This window comes from Papio anubis, chromosome X (assembly GCF_008728515.1).
Source record: "Papio anubis isolate 15944 chromosome X, Panubis1.0, whole genome shotgun sequence".
Classification (NCBI taxonomy): domain Eukaryota; kingdom Metazoa; phylum Chordata; class Mammalia; order Primates; family Cercopithecidae; genus Papio; species Papio anubis.
The window spans coordinates 96,310,064-96,313,804 of NC_044996.1; positions in this window are offsets into that span (position 1 = coordinate 96,310,064).

Consider the following 3,741-nt stretch of genomic DNA (forward strand, 5'->3'; position numbering starts at 1 on the left):
GGTGAAACCCCGTCTCTACTAAAAATACAAAAATTAGCCGGGCGTGGTGGTGGGCACCTGTAATCCCAGCTATTTGGGAGGCTGAGGCAGGAGAATGGCTTGAACCCAGGAGGCAGAGGTTGCAGTGAACAGAGATCACGCCACTGCACTCCAGCCTGGCAACAGAGCAAGACTCCATCTCAAAAAATAAAATAAAAATATTAATAATACTAGGCCGGGCACAGTGGCTCACGCCTGTAATCCCAGCACTTTGGGAGGCCGAGGCAGGCAGATCACCTGAGGTCGGGAGTTTAAGACCAGCTTGGCTAATACGGTGAAACCCCGTCTCTACTAAAAATACAAAATAAGCTGAGCGTGGTGGCGTGCGCCTGTAATCCCAGCTACTCGGGAGGCTGAGGCAGGAGAATTGCTTGAACCCAGGAGGCAGAGGTTGCAGTGAGCCGAGATGGCATCACTGCACTCCAGCCTGGGTGACAGAGTGAGACTCCCTCTAAAAAACAAAACAGAACAAAACAAAACAACAACAACAACAAAAATACTAAGTGAAAAGAAACAGAACAAGGAAACACAGACCTGCATGAGTTAGGATTGCAGTTCCCAAACTGTGTTGAGGCACCTCAGAATGCCATAGTGAATTCTCAGGGACACTGCAAGATACTTTAAATTGTTTGAGGGAAATATATGGGTACTCAACATATCAGATACCTCATAAACTATTCAAGGGAGTTCAAAGTTTCAAAGTTACATTAAACTACTTTTCTTTCAATGACATCTCTTTGCAAAGCTGGGTTTACAGCAGTTACTGTGATAAAAAGCAAACACCTGACAAAAATCAGCATGGATCAACTCATTTAGGTGATATCATACAATCTGATTAAGGTTTGGGAAGGTGTGCAGAGTCTAACAAACATGCATCAATTAATAAGCAATTGTAGTTATTTAACAGTTTTTTTTTTCCTTTTTCTTTCTTTTTTTTTTTTTTTTTTGACGGAGTCTCGCTATGTTGCCCAGGTTGGAGTGCAGTGGCGCGAACTCGGCTCGCTACAAGCTCCGCCTCCCGGGTTCACGCCATTCTCCCGTCTCAGCCTCCGAGTAGCTGGGACTACAGGTGCCCGCCACCACGCTCGGCTAGTTTTTTGTATTTTTAGCAGAGACGGGGTTTCACCATGTTAGCCAGGATGGTCTCTATCTCCTGACCTCGTGATCCACCCGCCTCGGCCTCCCAGAGTGCTGGGATTACAGGCTTGAGCCACCGCGCCCAGCCTTAACAGTTTTTTTTTTCCTATGTGTTGTTGATTTTCTAAAATGCTACTTTTTTTTTAGGACATAAATAGGTATTACATTTTGGTCCAAGCAGGTGGTGGGGGCATGGTAAGTAAAAAAAAAAATTTGGTCCAAGAAACAGAAGTGTTAGGTATTTGTTTTGAAAAAAATAACATATACATACACTCATGAAACCATCACCATAATCAAGATAGCGAACGTATCATCGTATCATCGTCTCCAGGTTTCCTCATGCTCATTTGTAATCCCTTCCTACCGCCCTACCTCATCCCCAAGCAACCATTCATCTGCTTTGTTACTATGGGATACAAAATATAACAAAGTATACAAAATATACTTTGTTATATTTTGCCTTTTTCTTTTGAGATGGAGTCTCACTCTGTCGCCCAGGCTGGAGTGCAATGGCGTGGTCTCACTCACTGTAACCTCCGCCTCCCAGGTTCAAGCACTTCTGCCTTAGCCTCCGGAGTAGCTGGGACTACAGGCAAGTGACATCACATCTGGCTAATTTTTTGTAGACCCAGGATTTCACCGTATTAGCCAGGATGGTCTCGATCTCCTGACCTTGTGGTCCACCCGCCTCGGCCTTCCAAAGTGCTGGGATTATAGGCGTGAGCCACTGCGCCTGGCATATTTTGCCTTTTTAAGAGCTTTATATAAATGCATCTGAATATGAACTCTTTTCTAAATTCCTTCTTTCTTTTTGAGACAGAGTCTCACTCTGTCACTCAGGCTGGAGTGCAGTGGTCCGATCTCGGCTCACTGCAACCTCCGCCTCCCGGTTTCAAGTGATTCTCCTGCCTCAGCCTCTGAAGTAGCTGGAATTATAGACATGCACCATCACACCCAGCTAATTTTTGTATTTTTGGTAAAGATAGGGTTTTGCCATGTTGGCCAGGCTGGTCTCGAACTCCTGAGCTCAAGTGATCCACCCGCCTCAACCTCCCAAAGTGCTGGAATTGCAAGCATGAGCCACTTTTATAGAGCCACTTTTATAGAGTCCCTCTATAAAAGTTATTGGAGGCCGGGCGCAGTGGCTCACACCTGTAATCCCAGCACTTTGGGAGGTCGAGGCGGGTGGATCACGAGGTCAGGAGATGAAGACTATCCTGGCTAACACGGTGAAACCCCGTCTCTACCAAAAATACAAAAAAAAAAGAATTAGTTTCAAGTGTTGTGGCTGGCGCATCGGGAGGCTGGAGGCAGGAGAATGGCATGAACCCGAGGCGGAGTTTGCCGTGAGCCGAGATGCATGCCCCACTGCATCTTCAGCCTGGGCGCCAGAGAGAGAGAGACTGTCTCCAAAAAAAAAAGGCCTGGCGCGGTGGCTCACGCCGGTAATCCCAGCTACTGGGAAGCCTGAGGCAGGAGAATGGTGTGAACCCGAGAGGCGGAGCTTGCAGTGAGTTGAGATTGCGCGGCACTGCACTCCACCCTGGGCGACAGAGCGGGGAGACTCCATCTCAAAAAAAAAAAAAAAAAAAAGCCTGCCAGGCCACGCTTGTAATCCCAGCACTTTGAGAGGCCGAGGCAGGTGATTCACCTGAGGTCAGGAGTTCAACACCAGCCTGGCCAACGTGGGGAAACTCTGCCCATACTAAAAATATAAAAATTAGCCGGGTATGGTGGCAGGTGCCTGTAGTCCCAGCTGCTCGGGAGGCTGAGGCAGGAGAATTGCTTGAGCCTGGAAGGCAGAGGTTGCAGTGAGCTGAGATCATGCCATTGCACTCCAGCCCAGGCGACAGAGCAAAAAACTCCATCTCAAAAAAAATAAAAAAGTTATTGGAGATTCACCAAGTTGTTCCATGTTTCAATAGGTCATTTGTTTTCTTATAGTTGAAGATAAGATTTACGTGTCCTAGAACCAACCTCTTCAAAGTGTGCGATTCAGTGGTTTTTAGTACTTCACAAGATTGTGCAGACATCAACACTATCTAATTCAAGAAGCTTTATTTTGGGCCGGGCACGGTGGCTCACACCTGTATTCCCAGCACTTTGGGAGGCAACGCCGGGTGGACCACCTGAGGTCAGGAGTTCCAGACCAGCCTGGCCAACATGACAAAATCCTGTTTCTACTAAAAATACACAATATTAGCCGGGCGCGGTGGCAGGCGCCTGTAATCCCAGTTACTCAGAAGGCTGAGGCAGGAGAATCACTTGAACCTGGGAGGCGGAGGTTGCAGTGAGCCGAGATCCGGCCACTGCACTCCAGCCTGGGCTACAGAGCGAGACTCCGTCTCAAAAAAAACAAAAAACAAAAAAAAAACCCTTCATTTCATCACCTCTAAAAGAAAACCCATAGCCATTACCACTCACTACACTCACCCCCTAGCCTTTAGCTCCTAAATACCATGAATGTATTTTCTGTCTCTATGAAGTTGCCTATCTTGATTTTTCATATAAATTAATCATAAAAATATGTGGCCTATTGTGGTCTGGCTTATTCCATATAGCATA